This window comes from Caretta caretta, chromosome 2, assembly GCF_965140235.1.
Source record: "Caretta caretta isolate rCarCar2 chromosome 2, rCarCar1.hap1, whole genome shotgun sequence".
In the NCBI taxonomy this organism is placed as follows: domain Eukaryota; kingdom Metazoa; phylum Chordata; order Testudines; family Cheloniidae; genus Caretta; species Caretta caretta.
This window is the reverse complement of record NC_134207.1, coordinates 9,146,276-9,168,865: the sequence shown is the minus strand read 5'-3', so window position 1 is coordinate 9,168,865 and position 22,590 is coordinate 9,146,276. Positions and strand designations below refer to the sequence as shown.

Sequence of the window (22,590 nt, the reverse complement as noted above, 5' to 3'; positions counted from 1 at the left end):
CCCTCATGTTGAATGAACTCATCTATTACATGGTCTGAGATGCCAAGCCACTCAGCAACACATCTCTGAGGGACACAACACATCCCATCCAAGCCACCACTGCCAAAATCATCTCCAGCATCCCCCGTCTTCTCAACCACATCTCTCCCTTCTCACTCACCTCACTGGCTCCCAACCGTACTGAAGAACAAGCTCAAGCTTCTTCTCTTTGTTTTCCAGGCCCAACACACCTCCACCCTGCTCTCTCCTTCCTCACTCTTTCTACCCCAGTGACACCAGCCTTTTTACCCTGTACGTCTGTCCCTTACAGCACCTCTTATGCTCTAAACGCCCTTCTGTTTGCCAATCTCCACCCTCTCTCACCCCCTCAAATCACTCCAGAAACGTAGTGGTGGATGTTTACAATTTACAGATGTGGCCCCAAATCAGCTTATTGGACCATTTCATTTCTGTCACCTGTCGCCTCACCTCCCAAATTACCTTTTCATAGATTCAAAGGACAGAAGCAATCACTGGGACCATCTAGTCCAGTGGTCACCAACTGGTAGATCGCGATCGACTGGTCAATCCAGGAGCCTCTGCCAGTCAATTGCCTTCTCCGGCTGCTAAAAGTCCAGTGGCACAGCGGGGCTAAGGCAGGCTCCTTGCTTGCCCTGGCCCCACGCTGCTCCCAGAAGCGGCTGGTATGTCTCTGCGGCCCGGGGAGGGGGGGAAAGCGGGTCTCAGTGTGCTGCCCATGCCCGCAAGCACCGCCCCCACAGCTTCCATTGGCCACAGTTCCTGGCCAATGGGAGCGGCGGAGTCGGCACGGTGGGGAGGGGGAGACAGGGACAGGGACAGCAGCAGCACATGGAGCTCCCTGCCCCCCGCACCACTCCAGGGACCGCAGAGACATGCCAGCCACTTCCGGGAGCGGCACAGGGCCAGAGTGGGAAAGGAGCCTGGCTTAGTCCCACTGCACCAGCAACTGGGAGCTGCCTGTGGTAAGCTCCTCCTGGCCAAAACCTGCACTTCGCACCCCTTCCTGCACCCCAACCCCCTGCCCCAGCCCAGAGCCCCCTCCTGCACCCAAAACTTCCTCCCAGACCCTGTACCCCCTTCTTCACCCCAACCCCCTGCCCCAGCCCTGAGGCCACACCCTGCACCCAATCTCCCTCCCACAGCTTGCACCCCTCACCCCCTTCCTGCACCCCAACCCCCTGCCCCAGCCAGGAGACCCTTCCTGCATCCAAACTCCCTCCCAGAGCCTGCACCCCTCACCCCCTACTGCACCCCAATCCTGTCCCAGTCCGGAGCCCCCTCCTGCACCCCAAATCCCTGCCCCAGGCTCAGCCCAGAGCCTGCTCCCACACTCCGAACCCCTCGGCCCCAGCCCAGAGCCTGTACCCCCTCCCGCACCCCAACCCCCTGCCCCAGCCTGGTTAAAGTGAGTGAGGTTGGGCAAGAGCAAGTGACGGAGGGAGGGGGGAAATGGAGTAAGCAGGGCAGATCCTGGGTTGATCTTAAATTCAAAAAGTGATCTTGTGCGTAAAAAGGCTGGAGACCACTGATCTAGTCTGACCTTCTGCAAAACGTGGTGTGTCCTCATGTGCCTATCACATTCATAGTTCAGTGTTTATGCTCTTGAGGGCCTTGGTGGGCAGGGTGTATGGTTAAGCATCTACAACATTAGTAGGCCCTAGAAATTAGGTTTTATTTAAATAGCTCAATTTTAGATCACAGTTTGGCAGGCAGCCAAATCAGAGATCCAGGCTGTCCTTGAACCAGGCAGCTCACAATATTGTTACCGCGCCACCACCGAAGCATCTCCAAACAAAGAGTTTCTCAGAGTTCTCGCGAGCCCCCAGCCCATCTTTAGAATGGTGTTTCTGCCTACGGAGGGAATCCAGATGCAGGTTTATGAACCAAGCCCAGGATGGAAAGGAACGAACTGGGCAAGCATGCATCAGTTCCATTCCTCGCTATGCTCCAAAGATTCTCCCATGCATATTGCTTAGCAAGGCCCTTCGCTTTTGCTGAATGCAGACTTGGCGATGTTCCAAATCCAGATCAGGTTCACTCTTTGGAAAGAAAGTTCACAGCGGAGGGAAGAGAAAGCTGTCCCCTCTGAAGAGAAATATTCTTCCACCAACAATAAGCTTCTGCGAGGGATAACTGAAGCTTATGCACCTGTAGCAAGAGCACAGTTTACCTTGACCTGCATTAAATAATGCTAGCCCAGCCCCCTCCTACTTTGAGTAAATTAAGGATGCAATTGAAGCCTATAAATCATTATCTTTACATATATTTGGATAATGGACATCCCGACACAGAAAAGTTGTTAGGAATGAGCCCAAAGTGCTGTGTGAGGAGTCATATCAGTATGAAATGCAGCCACTTCGGAGGTGGGATCCAACAGAGTCCCAGAGTGAGGGGATTGAACATTTCTGGCCCAGGAGAGCTCACCACGGCAAACGTTTCCTCATGTATAAAGTCAGGGGGAAATCTAATCTCCCGGCTGAGCAAAAGATCCCTGTGTCCATTAGCTCACCTGTAAGTACATGCCTCATCCAGCAAACCCCACAGCATTTCCCTCATGAGCAGTCACACAGTGCTCACTGCACAGTATCGGAGGATACAGATTCATTATAGCAAGAGAACTTTGGGGGGGGAACCATGCCCCGCACACACGGCAGCAGCCCTGCCCAGCCTGCTGGGGACTTCAGGTCCACTCCAATCACTTTCAGTACAAACCTGCCTCAGCCAATTAAGTGGTATCATGCAGCGATCTTCAAGCTCCCGGCTGCCCGTCGAGCAGATTTGCTCGGGAGAGAAGATAGCTTTTCCAAGCTTTAATGCTTACAGAGTGTCAAGTTATTTATAACCAATGCTGTGCTGTAACTTCTCCTTGGATCGATACCCGGCTTTGTACGTCAAACAATGACGGGCAGCCAGTCTGAAACAACATCTTTCAATAGCAGAGAAACTGCCAGGTCTCCTCTCTGCTACCCATTTGCTATACCTGTGGGCAACGTGCTCTGGGAGTGACATCATCGGATGCTACCCAGCCATGTTATGTTATGGCACTGCCATAGGTGTGTATGGTGACTTACAGGTTTAAGGCAGTACCCCTGTCACGAGGAACTTAGAGGCAAAGTGACTTCTGCTCCCATTTAAGCCCGAGTGGTCCAGCAGATAGAGCACCGGACTGGGACTCAGGAGAGCTGGGTTCTATCCAAGCATCCACTTCACCTGCATGTCCCTCAGTTTCCACATCTGTGAAAAGGGTTAATATTGCCAATCCCCTTTGTAAAGAGCCTTGAGCTCAATGGGGTGAGAGGTGCTCCAAAAGAATGAGGCATTATTGCTATTGACGACTTATGGAGCAGAATTAGCCCACAGTTTAGACACAATTCAGATCATGATATTTGCCCTTCTCTTCACAAGGGCCAGGAAAATATATAGTGGGGAATCATCCTGCGCTGGCTCCAGGGCAATGGACTAGCTGTGACACAACAGACCTTCTTTCAGTTCTAACTCCTATGGCACAGTCACCTAGAGGAAGCTCACCATGGCTTTTCATCACGTATGGAACACGTAATTTGATGTAGATGATTTCAGGAACAACCTCTGTTGTTGTCATCTTTTCCCAGCGACAGGGCAATCCTAGCTGCCACTGCCAGAAAGCCAGTTTTCTGTGCACAGACCATCGGACAGGACTTGTCCCACTTACCACAAACTAATTCTTTCAGAGCAGGACTTTAAAGGCTGCCTGACGTGAACACAAAACCCAATTCTCTTGCAGTCAAGGTAAGCAGCAACAGCATGCAGCTAGTTATCAGGGTGGCCCTGCTTGGCAAGTGTTTGAGGACAGCTATAGTTCCTTAAATTAATCTGATCAACCACCACCCACAACATCTCAGCTCCTTTGGGGCAGGGGAGAAAGTTTCAGGGCTAATAAACTCCCCAAACGACCACCGTAAAGCAGTCATTGATGAAAGGCATTACTGACAATCACGTCATCTCACAGACTAAGCAGGGTCTGGCTGGGTCAGGATTTGGATATTGCTTGCAGGTGCTGTCTTCAGATACTGAGATTAGCAAGGGGTGGATAAAATTCCACGCACCAGGACAGCATTAAGCAGCAATGGGCTGCTAGAGGTGCTCACCAAATCACAGCCATGCCAGCACTGATGTCCTGGACAAACAGCAGCCCAGTGACGTGCTGCCTGCCTTTACTCACCTGACACTGACAGTGGCATTGTGTTTCTTCACTTTGCTTCCCAGAATGTTGTGCAGCATTGCTGTGCCTGGCTACTCCACTCCCGCAGTCTCTGCACTGTAGCAACTGGCCAAGCAGGCTGTTTTTATACCTGCACTGCTATCACCCAAGAAGACCCACAGGTCATGGAGAGCTAAGGGAAGCACTTAAGGAAGCCAACTTTATGCAATGCTATAGAAGTGAAAGTCGATGCATAATGAAACAGCCCTTGGAACAAGGCACAAAGCAACGCCTGGTCCCATCTTCTGATTTGCGTTTGTGTGTTCAGCCTCTTTCTCCTAGTTCTGTGAAAAGCAAACGTGTCACGAAGTACTGTTTCCACCGCTCGTCTCTTGAAGGGTCCAACTTTCCAGTGGCGCTGTGCCCTGTAATTGAGGGGGGACGGCAAAGAGAAACAGAAACCAAACTGATCTGGTGAAGAGGAGACGGGAATCTTGTCCTGCACTACTATTGTATTAGATTGGTCAGTCCCAAAAGGCAGAGTCAGGAGGAATGTAATTCTCAAAGTCAATTGCAATAAGCAGCACCTATCAACGTGCCAGTGATGTGGAGCTCAGCCTCAGGCTGGCCCTGTGATGCAGCTGGGCAAGCTCAGAAGCAAGCGGACTGAGACAGAAGCTGAGCAGGTGACCCAGGGAGACACAGTGAGTGGAGCCAGGAACAGAATCCATCCTCTAGCTGCTCGACCACAATCCCCTGCCAAGCCAGTCTGAACTCTGATCAGCATGACACACACGCTTCCAAGAGTCAATACACACAATCTCATCCAGATAAGTCTGCCTACCTGAATGCTCTACGCTAGCTGCCCCAAAAAACAAGTTCAGTACACACAGGAAAGAGCATGCCTGGAAGCTAGAAACGAATGAACATTTCCTGCGCCCTCTCCACCACATTCTCCTGAAGCGAGAATTATAAATTAGCCTCCTGGAATAAGGCACTCAGCATTGTCCACTAGCTTTCAAGGCTCCTCTCACTGGAAGGCAGCCGAGAAACAAGTCGCTTAAAAAAAAAAAAAAAAAAAGGAAGTGGGGAAAAAAATCCCATCTAAGAATCCTTATGGAGCAAAGATAAGTTCTATAAGGCAGTGGTTCTCAGCCAGGGGTCCATCAAGCATGGCTGGTGTTAGACTTGTTAGGGCACAGGGCAGAAAGCCAAAACCCCACTCTACAGGACTGCAGCCTGGGGCCCCAAGCCTCACCAACCGGGACTAAAGCAGAAACCTGAGCAACTTAGCTTCGTGATGCCCTTTGGGGCATAGGGCCCTGGGCAGTTGCCCTGCTTGCTACCCCCTAATGCCACCCCTGGCTTTTTTATACAGAAAAACAGTTGTGGCACAGCTGGGCCATGGAGTTTCTATAGCATGTTGGGGGCCTCAAAGAAAAGGGTTGAGAACCCCTGCTATAAGGGAATGCAACAGACGATGCACCAAATACGAGCTAGGTATTACTACCACCACCTGGTACTCCTGGCGGAATTCTGTGCCACTGAATGTGCATAATTAATGAGCCGCGCATACTTTTAATTATTTGCGCAGAAAAAAGCTTCTGCTGGAAAGTTTCTGCAGTTCCTCCTTTTGCCCACCAGAAAGCTAGTGGACAGTGGCACCAGAACAGAGCAGCCTCCTCCGCCAGCCCCAGGGAGAGACAGACAGAGTGGGGCTGCTGGGGGTGGGGGGGGAGGGTCGCAGACAGGGGCTCATAAAGGCTAGTGGGGGAGGACGGACTGGGGCAAGGGCGAATGGGAGTGGAGGCGCAGGGCCACAAGGGGGAGGGAGATGCAGGGCCACATGGGGATGGGGGGAGTGGGTGTCTGAGTGGGGGTGGAGGGACACGTGGTGCAAGGACACACAACGGTGCAGGGACACATGGGAACAGGGGCAGTGTGCCTGACAATGGGAGAGGCTAGGGGTCAGCCACGGTCTGCATGGGGGACACTCTCTAACAATCCCTCCCCATCCCCCATAAAAACCTGTTCCATACTTTTCCCACCCATAGCCAACCCCCCTCCAAGTTCACGCCTAAGCTCCTTCCCAGCAACCCCTCAGCTCCTCCATTACCCCTGACTGCCTCAAGCCTTTGCACGGTTTCTGAGGGGTGTGGGAAATACGGTTCTGTATTGTAGTTTAAATGAATTATTACTCATAGTTCTGTATTAATATGCCTAGTAAGGAATCTATTTCTCAAAAAACATTTCCTGAATCTTTTTTATTGTTATTTTGACAAATAAAATATGCAGAATTTTACAGAATTTGAAAATATTGTGTGCCAAAAATTAAAAATTCTGCACAGAATTCCCACAGAAGTAACCTGGGAGCACCTGGAGATAATTTCTTGGCTAATTTCTGGCACCCAAGCTTTAAATAGCGGAAAGGCCTCTTCACTGCTACAGCTCTACCAACCCCATCGCTAGTCAGGCCCCTGCCCCCCAAATCATTTGTTTAAAAATCCATTATTTTTCAACAAGCCGGGGAGAGGAAGGGAGATTATTTACCCTCTGGCTTCAGCTTTTGGGGAGCACTTGGGTCCCGCTGTCAAGCTTTTTTTCTTAAAACATGCAGGTGAGAAGCTTACTTTTTTGGTAAAGGAAAGCTAAGGATCTCACCTAGTCACCTCCCTCCAGGAGCTGGGGCTTTAAACCCACATTAAAACTCATGAGAGTTAGGGGCACTGAGCTTCCAATGAAGTTGCACAGAGCTACCGAGAGACCTTTTTAAGGTAAGCATGGTAGGTATAATCACCTTTATTAGAAAAAAGCAGGCTTCAACCTGAACAATGAGACTTACCAGTTAGTCTGTTGCAGATTGTGAGAATGTGGTACCAGAGACGTCTCCGCTACCTGTCACTGTCCACGTCCCTGCCCCCACTGCAGATATTAATGGTATGCTCTTGCATTGTTTCTGGCAACACAGGAAGCAAATTGCTACACACATGTATCTACAATTACACAACAAAGCGCGGTCTCTGTTTACAGCACACAGCACACATTGAAATGTGCTCTCACCACATTCAGAAATTTATATCTGCACCTATCACCAAGGAACTTAGTTGCCTTGCATCAGTAAAATCATTCAAATCAAATACCCACTTCCTATTATGAAGTTCAAACAAAACCCTGGGTCAACAGACAGGTCTTCTGTCTTGAGGTCTGTCGAACTCTGGGTTTGACAAGCCCCTGGAGAGAGCAGGTCACCAACACACAAGAACCAACAGGGGGTGTGACCCAACTGGGATTAGCACTCAGGGTCTGCTGTGCTGCAAACACAGCACTTAAATTTAAGGAAAAAATCTCTGTTAGTGCCTGTAGAATTGTGATGGACAGTAATGCTGTAGCCTTAAGAAAAGGAGGACTTGTGGCACCTTAGAGACTCACCAATTTATTTGAGCATGAGCTTTCGTGAGCTACAGCTAGCTCACAAAAGCTCATGCTCAAATAAATTGGTGAGTCTCTAAGGTGCCACAAGTCCTCCTTTTCTTTTTGCGAATACAGACTAACACGGCTGTTACTCTGAAACCTGTCGATGTAGCCTTAAGCAGGCCAGCCCCTAGAGCACTGGTCCTCAACTTATTTACCACTGTGGGCCACATATGCTGCTCTCTATGTGTTATGGGGGCCGCAGCCACACAGTGTATATACTACCTGTATGGCCCAGAAAATGTCACATGGGCCGCAGCTGTGTGCTGATTGGGCCACAAGTAGCCCGCGGGGGCCACGGATTGAGAACCACTGCACTAGAGGGAGATATAACCACACACGCAAGTGCAACTACGAGCCAGCAGAGGGCAATATATCACACACCTGCACACATTTCCCCCCAGCCTGGCCAACACGTCCCATAGGCTGCCATTTGTTTATAGATTCATAGATATTTAGGTCAGAAGGGACCATTATGATCATCTAGTCTGACCTCCTGCACAACACAGGCCACAGAATTTCACCCACCACTCCTACAAAAAAAAACAAAAAAACCTCACACCTATATCTGTGCTACTGAAGTCCTCAAATCGTAATTTAAAGACTTCAAGGAGCAGAGAATCCTCCAGCAAGTGACCGTGCCCCATGCTACAGAGGAAGGCGAAAAACCTCCAGGGCCTTCCAATCTGCCCTGGAGGAAAATTCCTTCTCGACCCCAAATATGGCGATCAGCTAAACCCTGAGCATATGGGCAAGATTCATCAGCCAGATACTACAGAAAATTCTTTGCCTTGGAAGTGCCTCATCCAACACTGATCAAGCCTTCTTTATTTATTGGCTTTTCTTTAGATACCATGGAGATGAGCGCCAAACACCTCGAAAACCAATGAATGTATCCTCACAGGGATAAAGAAATATCACCCCTGTTTTACAGACGGGGACTGCAGCACAGATATTGAGTGCCTTGGCCAAGGCCACACAGGGAGTCCGTAGCAGAGCCAGAGACTGAACCGAGGTCTCTCAAATCCCAGTACAGTGACTTAACACAAAGTCATCCTGCTCTTGCTCAGCTTCCAAGTTCACCCCACTCCCCAGCCTGCCCCAAGAGAGAAACACCAGCTGCTCAACACAACCATTGCTGGCCGCTTTCTTGTAGGCTCCACTGAAGTGTGAATGACCACACACGAATTTAACTAGCCTTAAAGCTGGGCGCCTACTTGCTTTCAAGCTCTCCCCCTGTCACCACCACACTTTCCCTTTTGCATTTCCAGCCTCTGCCCTATATGTCTTAGCAACACCCCATCTGCACCTGGATTCCCTGGCCAGCTCCTCTCTCCTGCCTCCACATGACCTGCCAGGGGGCAGAGCCTGATGCAGGGGGGCTGTTGATGGAGCCACGAAAGGACCGGAGCAGCCTGTGCAGGTAGGTACTCATGCCCCTGCTCGGTGGCACCGTCAGAGGAGCAGAGCCTCAGAGAGGGCTGCTGCTGCAGTTAGAGGGGGAGGCAGGCAGTCGGGCAGGAGCGGCGGAGGACTCCTGCATAGTGGATCCCTATGGGGGTCATTTCCTTGTTGCTTGCAAACGGAGCAGAGGAGCTGTGGGAATAGCACTGCCCATATCGCCCCTATAGGCATGAGGCCAGCAGTGCCCATCCACCCTACCTCTGCTGCTGGCTCAAGCCTCTCTCCCTACCCAGCCAGGCGTTACCATGCTAAGCCTTGCAGGGCAGACGAGATCGGGCTTCTGATCCTGGGAAAGCCATTTGCTCTCAAGTAGCCAAATGCGGCCCCTTCAGGGGCAATTCAGGGAGACTCGGTTTGAATTGTAGAACAAACTCTGGGAGCAAACAAACAGGTGTGCAGGTGGCAACCTAAAGAGGGCTGCTGCCACCAGCAGAGGGCAATGAGGAAAGCAGACAGCCAGTTCCCAGGGGAAGTAAGCTCACTGTATAGAAAAGGGCAGAGACAACCTGTACCCGCTGGCAGCGGGGGCAGAGTGAGAGCAGCAGCTTCAGCAAATGTGACTGAAAATGCTCAGGCCGCGTGAGCATGCTCAGTACAAGTCAAGCAGCAACTCTCAGGGAGCATGTGACCCCGTTCCCCTGCTCCCAGCCTCTTTTCTTAAAGCGTTTATTGTTTGTGTTACTGTAGCGCTTAGGAGCCCTAGTCATGGACCAGGACCCCCTGTGCTAGGGGCTGTACAAGCACAGAACAAAAAGGCAGTCCCTGTCCTAAGGGGCGTACAATCGGAGTGTAAGACCGGAGACGACAGATGGATCCAGGCAGATGGTGGAGTACTTGTCATCATTACAGCTATCACATAGGGGGATATTCCCCACAGCGGCTGTCTTTTCAAAAATACCTGCCCCCGAAGCGTATGGGACACCACAGTGTGGTGGGGGCGTTCCTGGAGTGACAAGAAACTTTACATTGCACCCTCAGACCCTGTTCTGAGCGTGCCGTCCTCGGAGAGCCACCTACATTCCCGAAACAGCAAAGTCTGAATTCCTCAGGCAGCGCTACAGGCTTGCCAAGTGTTTAACAGTGTCAGAGTGCTTCTCTCATCTGGGGAAACGTCATGTCAGACAGAACAGATGCTTGTGAAACTCTTTTTTCCTCCCCCAAAAAGGGAGCTCACGACCAAGCACCAGGGAGCAACACCACACTACATTCTGGGATAAGTGAACTATGAGAAGGTTATACCGGAAACAGCATCACAGAACAAACGCCCAGAGGGCCACTTTGCCACAGTGGGGAGGTGCAGGAGGAGCGATATAGCTGATGTGAGCAGTCGCAGGGCCCTGGCATGAAAAGAGCAAGACATCTGCGAGCAAAACTCCCCTGCAAGGGCCAACCCCATTTAGCATACCGCACATCCAGCTCAGCAGCCATTACCTTTCACCTGCCATGAGGACAGGCTTCTTTACCTTCCCCCAAAAGAGGCCAGGACAGCAGTGGGAGTTGGACCACATTCTGCTTACAGCTTTGACCTCTCATTCTTCGAGGGAAATTGCCCCCCAACCCCACCCCACCCCAAAAAAGTGGTGAATTCCTCTCATTTTGTGAGGGATGGTCTTCACAAGTGGTTTGATGTGGTGGGCCGGGGGGGGGAGAGAAGGCCAATACTGTTCCAAGCGCTATCCCCTGCCCAAGTTCTGCCCACTCATGCCAAAATTAGGAGCTCGTCAGAACACTTCTTAATAGGAGAGTCCCTCTTTTTTGTATACCGTGCCCCAGAATGAAATAGTTAGTAAAGCTGACATTGAAAGAGACATTAGGATTTAGAGTCAACCTCCTATGGCAATGAAGAGGGGACAACCCAGGCCTGGCAGCTATTGTTACAGGCTGTTTGGAGACTCAAGCAGACCTTGTTGCATTGGTTTGCACAGGATTTTGTCAGTCCTCTTCACAACCACAAATGGCTTAAAGGCTCAATACTGGCTTAAAAATTAAGGTTTAGATACTGGAGATTCCAGCTTGCCAAGCCACTCCAACTCAACCCCCAGTCTCTCTCACTCTCCACGGCTGTCCTTTTATTTCCCTTTCCAGCTATCTTTAGATGACAAAACTGACTGAGCAGGAAAGCACATCAAAGGTGATGTATACACTGGGGTAAGTTACAGGCTGAAGGGCAGGATGGCAGCAGGACAGTGACCAGAACAGAGGTGTGATGTGGTGCAACATATAGTAATTCCCTATACAGCCTCTTTGCATATACTTCTGCCCTCCTATTGGTTGTTTTTCCTGCTGCCATCCTGCCCTTCTGCCTCCTTTTCACGGTGCTAGCATTCTACACGACGACTGTACATTGCATTCGCTTGCCTTCGTATCTGCATGTAAAAACCACAACATTCACCTAACAGGCAATACAAACACTAAATGCGCACACACACACACCCTTAAATGATAATTAAGGTTGCAAAACCAAGCATGTAGAAGTTAGGAAATGCCAGAATTAAGGTTGCCTGGCTCTTCTCGTCTGTGGGCCCAGCAGGAGGGGCATTCACAGCAAAAAAAGAGAATTCTGGGGTTTGGTCCTACACTCAGGCTGGAGCAGCCAGAAACCACAACTGCAAAGAAAGTCCTGCTCAACCCAAGACTGGAGCATGCTCACTGCAGATGGAATCTTCAGGGAATTTAGCTGCAAAGCTCCAGCAAGTCTCTCCGTGCGGTTTTTCAAAGGCTTAGGAAACTTGGCCAGATTTGCGCAGATTTTCATGGGGATGACAAAAGGTCCATCCCTGGACACAGGGATCACCCCCCGCCAAATTTCAAGTCCCTGAGCCAAACCATGGGGGCACTAGAGCGTCTAAAAAAAGAAATCTGGTGACCTCTCTTTTTTTAAAACATCGCAAAACGTATTTTTCCTTAGCCTCATTCTCTGCAATGGCTGAACTGGTTTGCCCCGGGGGGGGAGGGGCGGGTGGAAATCAGCGTGAGGCAGACACCTGGCATGAAAAGTTTCAGCCCAAACAGTTAAAGTTTGGCCAAGTTATAAGCAACTGAAAACAGAGTGGCCGAACAACCTTAACAGATGGCGGTATTCTCTCTGCCTACATTATATACTGTAAGGATTGAATATGCTATCGTGCTGGAAAGGGTTAATTATTTTCAGTAAGCAGAGCTTCCAGTTCACATCTGCACACGTCAATAATTCCTTTTAAAATAGCTTAAGAAACCTACTCTTTTTTTTTTTTTAAATACACACACATACATATGCGCAAAGCAAGGGTTATGAACCAATGCAAGACTTTCTCAGACTGTAGCCAAGCATCTGAAGAGCTCTGGAAAGGAGCCCTAAACCACAGAGTTTCCTATCTCCAACATATCTGAAATCCCATCAGATCCAAGAAGCCACTTTTTGACCCTGGACAAAAAGGGGTAGGGGGGCAGGGGGAAGGGGAGGAAGCCCAGTGAAAACAGGAGACCTTCTTAAAAATCACTGAATGGAAAGGGAACTACCCTGGGTGTTCCGAATCTGCCAGCGACTGAGGTCATGTGGATGGTTTAAGATTTAAGTCCCCCTAAGGGACTCATTTCAACATTCCTATCTTTCCTGAGAATGCCCCTTCTTCTAGGGTTAGAGCTCCCCTCCCCCTTCCCTATAAGAGCTGTTTTACTGATGTGATTTAATTACTTGCTTTGAAATTCAAATTCTCAGCAGAGTCCAGGGTGGTCTCTCCATGTCAGCTCCCATTACAATTTATGTGGACATATGTGCATCTGAAATGGCACACAGCATTCCAGTCTCTGGGGTAGGACAGAGTCTCCCCTCTACCTGACAATGTCTGCACCCAAATGAGACACTTAAAACTCTCTTAAAAAAAAACGTTTAATTCATATGGGATCTTCAGGAATGGATTAATGGAGAATATTCCTCCCAGCCAACAAGAGCCTGTCATGCTGCCAATGTGATTTAGAAGGGAAAACAAAAAACAGCTGAAGATTTTATTTATTTATTAACCTTCAGCGATTTCCTTTAACCCTCTGCAGAAATGCAGAGGACATAAGAACGGCCATAGAGGGTCACACCAATGGTCCATTTAGACCAGTAGCCTCTGATGTGGTCAGCCACACTATCAGAGGCTCGTTCACCTGCACATCTACCAATGTGATATGTGCCATCATGTGCCAGCAATGCCCCTCTGCCATGTACATTGGCCAAACTGGACAGTCTCTACGTAAAAGAATTAATGGACACAAATCAGACGTCAAGAATTATAACATTCAAAAACCAGTCGGAGAACACTTCAATCTCCCTGGTCACTCGATTACAGACCTAAAAGTCGCAATATTACAACAAAAAAACTTCAAAAACAGACTCCAACAAGAGACTGCTGAATTGGAATTAATTTGCAAACTGGACACCATTAAATTAGGCTTGAATAAAGACTGGGAGTGGATGGGTCATTACACAAAGTAAAACTATTTCCCCTTACTTATTCCCCCACCCCGTTATTCACACCTTCTTGTCAACAGGCCATCCTGATTATCACTACAAAAGGTTTTTTTCTCCTGCTGATAATAGCTCACCTTAATTGATCACTCTCGTTATAGTTGGTATGGCAACACACATTTTTTCATGTTCTCTGTGTGTGTGTGTATATATGTCTATATCTCTTCCTACTGTATTTTCCACTGCATGCATCCGATGAAGTGGGTTTTAGCCCACGAAAGCTTATGCTCAAATAAATTCGGTAGTCTCTAAGGTGCCACAAGTACTCCTCGTTCTTTTTGCTGATACAGACTAACACGGCTACTACTCTGAAACCAGATCATGGGGTTGCATCCCTGACCATCTTGGCCAATAGCCATTAATAGACTTATCCTCCTCAAACTTATCTAATTCTTTTTTGAACTCAGTTATACTTTTGGAATTCGCAATATCCCCAGCAATGAGTTCTACAGGTTGCCTTCGCACTGTGTGAAGAAGTACTTCCTTTTGTTTTAAGCCTGCTGCCTGTTAATTCAATTGGGTGACCCGCAGTTCGTGTGTTTCTTGAAGAGGTACATAACACTTCCCTGTTCACTTTCTGCACACCAGTCATGATTTTATAGATCTCTATCATATCCCCCTTCAGCCATCTCTTTTCTAAGATGCACAGTTCCAGTCTCTCTCATCTCTCTTTGTATGGAAGCTCTTTCATATCCCTAATCATTTTTGTTGCCCTTCTCTGTACCTTTTCCAATCCTAATATATCAGTTTTGAGATGGGATGACCAGAACTGCATTCATTATTCAAGGTGTGGGGTACCATGGATTTATATAGTGGCATTATGATATTTTCTCTCTTATTATCTATTCCTTTCCTAATGGTTCCTAAAATGATTAGCTATTTTGACTGTTACTGCACACTGAGCGGATGTTTTCAGAGAACCATTCATGACTTCTAGATCTCTTTCTTGAGTGGTAACAGCTCATTTAGACACAACCATTTTGGAAAACATAATCCTAACTATACATACAATATGCATTACTTTACATTTATCAACACAGAATTTCATCTGCCATTTTGTTGCCCAGTCACCCAGTTTAATGAAATCCCTTTGCAACTCTTCGTAGTCAGATTTGGATTTAACTATCTTGAGTAATTTTGTATTGTCCTTTTTCCAACTCATTTATGAATATGTTGAACAGAACTGGTCCCAGTACAGATGCGTGGGGGGCACACCATTTACCTCTCTTCCTAAAACTGACCATTTATTTCTATCCTTTGTTTCCTATCTTTTAATCAGTTACCGATCCATTAGAGGACCCTCCCTCTTTATCCCATGACTGCTTAGTCTGCTTAAGCGCTTCTGGTGAGGGACCTTGTCAAAGGCTTCTGAAAGCCCAAGTACACTGTATCCACCCTTATCCAGATGCCTGTTGACTCACTCAAAGAATTCGGATAGATTGAGGCATGTATTTCCCTTAACAGCTGTGCTGACCCATCCCAAACACATCATGCTTATCTATGTGTCTGATAATTCTGTTCTTTACTACAGTTTCAACCAATTTGCCTGGTACTGAAGCTGGGCTTACTTGGCAGAATCACCTCTGAAGCCTTTTTAAAAAAAAATCTGGTGTCATAATAGTTACCCGCCAGTCATCTGGTAGAGGCTGATTTAAGTGATAGCTTACATACCAGATTTTCAAGAAGAGCTCAGGACCCCAGCACTCCCAGCTGGGTGCTCAATGTGGCTGAGAGCCTAGCCATTTCATTTAGGTGTCTAAATGGGAGCGGTGTTCTTTCCAAAAATCTGGCCTTACACTCACTAATGCAGGCTGAGTTTGGAAAGAGCAAGGCTCTCAAAGGTAGCAGTCTGGGTCTAGAGCGGTTTAGGGTGGCAATTTATGACATCGGAGCTTTGTCATAATGAAGTGGCTAAAACATATGTGCTCCACCAGCCACTGCTAGATAGGACCAGAAATGCTCAACTGGGCATGATAACCTGAGCGCTCCTTTTAGGGATGGGATCACATGAGCCTTAGACGATAACCCTGTTTGGGCAGGTCTTCATTGCACAGTTAGCCTGGGTGGTTGGCACTCGGGTTGAAGCCTAGCACGAGTGTGAGCAGCCATGCTGCAAAGCCCTACCCAAGTTACTGCTCCCTGTCGGGTGGTGCACTCCTTGGGTTCGTCACTATGGCTTCTGGGGGCATATCCCATGGTTCTTTGCGCTGCACTAACCGGAGCTTCTCTAAGACCCAGGGAATTGTGGGAGAACTCATCTCTCTTTCTGGGCGCATGGGGCAATTGTGGGACAGCACTGGTGCCCTAGCAGCAGTGGAGTGATTTAGCCTGCGTCCCCACTGCAAAGCAGACGGGTTACCGCCCTGAATGACAGCAGAACCTGGGCTCTCGCCCACCTCCCCAGCCAGGCCAGCTAGCCTGGGTTAAAAGCGCCAAACTCAGGTGAGAGGGTTGTGTGTGTGGATGGGAGAGGGGATTAGGGCAACACGTGGGCTAACTGCAATGAAGAAATACCCTTTATGCCTTCATCAGCACCTTGAGCAGAGGAGCAGGGTGATGGAAGTCAGGCTTTACTCCGGTAAAATGCAAGCTAGAAGGGCGTCACGTTTTCATCGGCGAGAGTAATTAACCTTGGTGAATTGTTCCAGTGGGTCGTGGTAGATTCTCCATCACTGACAATTTTTAAATTAAGCCTGGACGTTTTAAAAATATGTGATCTAGGAATTATTGGGGGGAAGCTTTCTGGCCTGTGTTACACAGGAGGTGATCTCACAATCATAGAATATCAGGGTTGGAAGGGACCTCAGGAGGTCATCTAGTCCCACCCCCTGCTCAAGGCAGGACCAATCCCCAATTAAATCCTCCCAGCCAGGGCTTTGTCAAGCCTGACCTTAAAAACTTCTAAGGAAGGAGATTCCACCACCTCCCCAAGTAACGCATTCCAGTGCTTCACCACCCTCCTAGTGAAAAAGTTTTTCCTAATATCCAACCTAAACCTCCCCTACTGCAACTTGAGACCATTACTCCTCGTTCTGTCATCTGCTACCACTGAGAACAGTCTAGATCTATCCTCTTTGGAACCCCCTTTCAGGTAGTTGAAAGCAGCCATCAAATCCCCCCCTCATTCTTCTCTTCCGCATACTAAACAATCCCAGTTCCCTCAGCCTCTCCTCATAAGTCATGTGTTCCAGTCCCCTAATCATTTTTGTTGCCCTCCGCTGGACATGTTCTAACTTTTCCACATCCTTCTTGTAGTGTGAGGCCTCATCAATGTCGAATAGAGGGGAACGATCACGTCCCTCGACAATGGTCCCTTCTGGCCTGGAAATCTATGAATCAAGTTATTACGTGAGGAACCTAATGTTGCTCTGTTCCTTTGGGAAAGACTATTATGTGTCAATGAACACAGTGGCAGTCACCAAACCACCTGAAACACATCCAAGGGAGACTGTTAAAGTTACCACGGATTTGTCTGTGCAAGAACTGTACTGTTTTAACTCTACTAGTATATAGTTAAAGCATCTCAATGCCCTAGCATGGACTCTGTCATATTGGTATGTATACCAGTAGTATAACTGGTCCCATTTGGGAAGGTGAATAAAACTGCACGAGTATACGGTACCTTTATATTGGTACAACTGCCTCCATTCTAAGCATTGTACCAGCCTAACTATTTTGGAAGGGGAAAAAAAAATCACATCCCTAATTATATCAGTACAAGAAGTGTGTTTTGACCAGACCTTAGAGTAACAGAAAGGTTACCTGTGGCAGTGGGAGGGTGTTATTTTTGTTAACTAACTAAACATAAGTTGCCCAGCAGTATTTACAACTCAAATATTGAGGAACCACACTAGTGCCTGAGAACCTAAAGGTGAAATCACCAAGAAGGTGATGGTCTTCCTATAGACCTAGTCCAATCTGAGAGAATTGCAGGAAGTTAACAGTATAACTAGGGAACAATGAACAAGATCGAAGTGTTTCATAGTTATTAAAAACAAAGAAGGTCACAGTACAAATAAGGATATTCTTTAACCTGAAAATCCCCTTTTAAACAATCTTTCCATGTAAGGGAAAAGCAACAAGGAGAGCCACGCCCTACCTAATTCAATATGAATGTCCTCGTAAACCCAGACAGATCCACTGGCTGTTCTCAGCAATTTCATCTCCATTTAATGGCTTCTATTCTGGACCAGTTCTTCTCAGGCACTACCCACGATTCATATCTGCAAAGAGTAGAAAACAGATCTCTCATTTACAGAGGTCCCAGATTACGCTATAAACATTGCAACCAACAGAAGCAGAGTAGTAAACATATCTTTTACTCATGAAAAACCTCATCAGAAAGTTTTGCGGGTTTTTTTTAAACGTTAAGCATGGAAATTCCTACTTCCAGGGACACCACCTTCTTAGGAGAAAACTACTGTAAACATCTTTTAAAATCCACTGTTGTGGCAATTAACGCCCAAGATCATTATCACTGGAAAAGATTAGAGAAACTGGGGATACCTTGACCAGACAACGTGTTAAAACTACAGTTTGCCTTGTCTTCACTAGGATTCAAACATGTTTCAAAAATACACTTTCTTCCTAGTGTACACGTGACCTACATGTACGCACAGGACCCAGCACAATAGGGACTGATCTCCACTGGGGCTTTTAGGTACTACTATAATATAAAGTCCCCTGCCTTCCCACTTCTCTGGCACTTCTAGCACAAACCGAGGAAATAATTGTTCCACCCCTGCTCCAGAGAGCTACTCTCCTTAGTATCCACCTATTAGAGCTATTACATCCCATCTGTATTCATTACCATATCTTCCTCATTTACTAGACATGCAGCAGAGCAGCGCTGAAGCTTTAGTTACATACACATTCAATTCCTTCGAGATTATCGCTGTAACTGGCAGAGTTAATGCAGCCGGCCAGGAAGCCCAAGAGCCCTCAGCGATACACCCCCTCCTCCTGCCACGGTGAACAGTTGAAATATTTGCCACCCAATCTTGCTTAAAGAGGGAGAACCCCACATGAGGCAGATGCAAATCACAGGCGGTTAAAGTAAAGGAGAAAATCTCCCGTCTCTGCTCCGTTCCCCTTACAGTTCAGTCTACTTTAACCACTGCTAGTCACAGTGCTTCAGCCATGATCCACCAAGCACTTAACCACGGGAGTGTCCTGGTGAATCTACCCAACATATGGCCCCAGGTACCAGAGTATCTCAGCACTGCACAATGCGTTTACCCACCAACGCCCCCACTGGGCAAGGAAATACGATTATACCCCCATTTCACAGCGGCACAGAGACGCCAAATAAAAGACCCGCTGGAGCCTGGGCACCAAGACCCAGCAAGGGGGAGCCCTCAGAACGCCTACCCTGTTATTTTTAACCCTACAGCCTGAGCCCTGTGAGTCAGGTCAGCTGACCGAGGCTGGGCTCAGACTCAGTGCTGCAAGTTTCTTTGCAGCATAGAGATACCCTTGCCCAAGCGAAACCTATGCCAGAGCAGGGAACTGAATCCAGGTTACCTGAGTCCCAGATTAGCACCCTAGCCACTGGGCAATCTTTTCCTCTTCTAATCAACAGGACTGCTTCCACGTTTTGTTGAATCGGGGCCTGTATGCATTGAGATGCCACAGTGATGGGTGGACTACAACCACCTTATGCGAACAGAGCCCTTGTGGAGGGCAAGGGAATGAAACGGATTTGGAGTTTACAGGCCAAACCCTTGGAGGTAGGCTCCAAAACACAAAATCAGACAATGTAACAGAGGTGACATCCTGGTGGGTTTCTCAAACTGGCCCCTCATAGATGCCTTGTCCAGTTACTCCCTGAAAATTCTCCTCTAGCAGAGACACATGGCGAGACTGTTGCCATTTTGTCCATGCCTGGAAGAAGGGGAGTGTCAGAATTGGACACAAAAGGGAAAGGGGAGACTCCTGCCTGCCCTAACTGCAGTATTACTGGGAGACAGGAATCGAGCACCTCTTCCTCTCAGTTTCCAAGACAGAACTCATTTATTCGTAGGCCTTGTCTAGATCAGAGACATTGCACCAGTTTCTCCGAAGTGATTTTAAAACTGATGTAGTTAAACCAAGGCAAACCCCTAATGCAGACAAAACTCAACCTGCATTAACTCTAGCTCTAAGTCAGGTCAGCAGGCATCGACACAACTCTTCCTCTATGGAAGTGGGGTGCCAAACGTATGGCTTTCAGGCCACATCTGGTCTGCCCGAAGCATCTGAGAAGCCTGCATGACATTTACATTGTACAAACTCTCAGCTTTCATTTAAAAAAGGAAAGGAGGACTTGTGGCACCTTAGAGACTAACCAATTTATTTGAGCATGAGCTTTCGTGAGCTACAGCTCACTTCATCGGATGCATACCGTGGAAACTGCAGAAGACATTATATACACACAGAGAATATGAAACAATACCTCCTCCCACCTCACTCTCCTGCTGGTAATAGCTTATCTAAAGTGATCATCAAGTTGGGCCATATCCAGCACAAATCCAGGTTTTCTCACCCTCCGCCCACCCACACACAAACTCACTCTCCGCTGGTAATAGCCCATCCAAAGTGACCACTCTCTTCACAATGTGTATGATAATCAAGGTGGGCCATTTCCTGCACAAATCCAGGTTCTCTCACCCCCCTCCAAAAACCACACACACAAACTCAATCTCCTGCTGGTAATAGCTCATCCAAAGTGACTACTCTCCCTACAATGTGCGTGGTAATCAAGGTGGGTCATTTCCAGCACAGATCTAGGCTCTCTCTTTTTCTTTAAAAAAGGGTTTCTAACTTTCATGGCTATGCAGAAAGCCTTCCAAAGTGAACACTGGGCACATGGATGCAGTATTGCCTTCCTGAGCCTACAGACAGAAGCAACAGCTTGGAGAGGCGGAACCACCTCAATCCCCAATGAGCACATGGGAGCATCAATTTAAATGACCCTGCTGTCAACATTGACAATTGCACTGCCTATCATTTTGGTGGATGGAGAAAAGCCCAGGGGGTTGGGTAGTGGGAAAGTACACAGGGAAAGAAATGCAGTTGGAATAATAACGGAAGAGGGAGACAAAAGAAAAGATGATGGGCAAGTATAACACTTTGGGGGTTACCCCAGGGGTGCAGGGTGAATCACTCCCACCTGTTTACAGCGCGAAGGAGCTTCGCCTATGTCCACTGCGGGAAACTCACCCAAAATTACCGTCTGCTGACAACAAAACTGCCCCACTCCAGACTCCGCAAGCCCTGTGCTTCCCTCTGCAGGCTAGCAATTTGCACACCCCAGCCCTTAGGCTCCCTAAGTACCTGGGGCAAAGCAGAGAATGTGGGGCAAAAATCTATGGAAATTACCCCCAGAGTTCTGCTCTGACCCAGGGCTCAGGTTCCTCCAACCAGCCTGTACAACCCACTTTATTATCCTCGGATGCCCACTCCCTCGACTTCTGGGCACCGCAATGCACACACATTCGCGGCCTCCATGGAAGCAGTGCCCCCACTTCGCTAGCTTCCACTCAGTGCAACACGCTCCTTAGCGCACAGAACTTGTCGTGTCTACAGTAAAACCAAACAGACCTGACAAAGCTTAAGATAAAGATTCAAATAGAAGCCAGGATGAGGATTGGAAACATACGGTTATAGATCAAAGACAAACACAAAATGCCATCCAGAGCCTGTACTAATTAAGGAGTTCCTTTCCTGCCTAATAAGGTATTTCTCACGCAGTGGTCAGTCCGTCCAGTGCCTGTCCAGCCAAAACAGCTGGGATCTACTTTTCACGAGACACTCCCACTGGCAGCGTCACCTCCATAACGGAGCCCATCTTGCATCCTTGTTTCTCCTATTATACAGTTCCAGATGTTTTGTCTCGTTTCATAACCAGGGCATTCCGGTAACTTCACTTGCCCATCATGGTCCCCCTATTCAAAATCCTTTTCTTGGGCTTGTTCACACTTTGGAAAGGCCCATGCCCACACCTTGTCTAGGCTGTCAACACTTGGCTGGGCTGGGCCGAAAGATGTCAACTGTTCTCAGTCTGGACCAAGTTAGCTCGGAGAACCACCCTGCCCCCGGTGACCAGTTTCACCCCCAGCAGGTTTGGAACGCGCCATTCTACATGTTACACAACTCTTCAAATATTTTCCGTATGTACATCTTGCAATAACCATGACAACCAGCGAGTTCTTCGTTTTTGGCAGATACCACATGAGCCCCTTCGGGGAAATACCATGAAAATGGCCACTGCAGGGGAAACGTGCCCAGCTGGGCATCTCTAGGCAAGTCCCTCGATATAGACTTGTAACCGTGTACCCCTGTCTGTTGCCAGCATGGGGCACTTGATTCACAGAAAGGAAGAAGGAAAAAAAGGGGGGGCATGCATGTTTACCCACCAAGTGATATTAAAGTAAAAAAACTTGAACAGTAACTATAAACTTTACCTACCTACAAAAGCCAGATTCTACCCTGGCTCGTTGTGCAACCCTCCCATTGACATTGGGGGCATGTGGCGGTGGGGGGGGAGAGGGGCCTGAATTTCTGCCCCGGCCTACAGACCAAGGACTGGAAGTGGAATTTTGACTTTTCTACTGAATGAGTGCAATGCCCTCCCTTGGTGGCACACTGAGGAAGGGCAGTCGTCAGTGTGTTGATGGTTGACCCAGAATCTGACAGCTCAACTTTGCAATCCCACCCAGCAGCTGTCAGACATGACAGGGACCAGGATTGTTGGCTTGGTGAGAGACATGTGAACCAACCAACTCTCATTTCCCCCATCCTCTGAAAACAGACTGGTTGAGGCTCTAGCTGGGACATCCACCCTCTATCCTTTGTTTTCAGCATGGCCACAGCTCTCACTACCTATAGTCCTTGGTTCACTTCTAACTTGTGGGCCTGTGATAGCCCCTCTCTCTTCCCTAAACCACCACTGCCTTTGAAGATTCCTGTGCAGGGCTCAGTG

At 48.2% G+C, this 22,590-nt stretch overlaps 1 protein-coding gene across 4 annotated transcripts in view; it reads right to left on the bottom strand.

Moving 5' to 3' along the window:
- PTP4A3 (protein tyrosine phosphatase 4A3) overlaps positions 1–22,590 on the bottom strand; it is a 170,840-nt gene that overhangs the window by 103,979 nt on the left and 44,271 nt on the right. For 2 of the 4 annotated variants that reach the window (XM_048841771.2, XM_048841772.2), the window contains one exon: positions 17,728–17,851. The exons of the other annotated variants lie outside the window; for them this stretch is intronic. The gene's annotated coding sequence lies outside the window, so the exon portion shown is untranslated. The remainder of the gene's footprint in view (positions 1–17,727; positions 17,852–22,590) is intronic. 4 annotated transcript variants of the gene reach the window in all.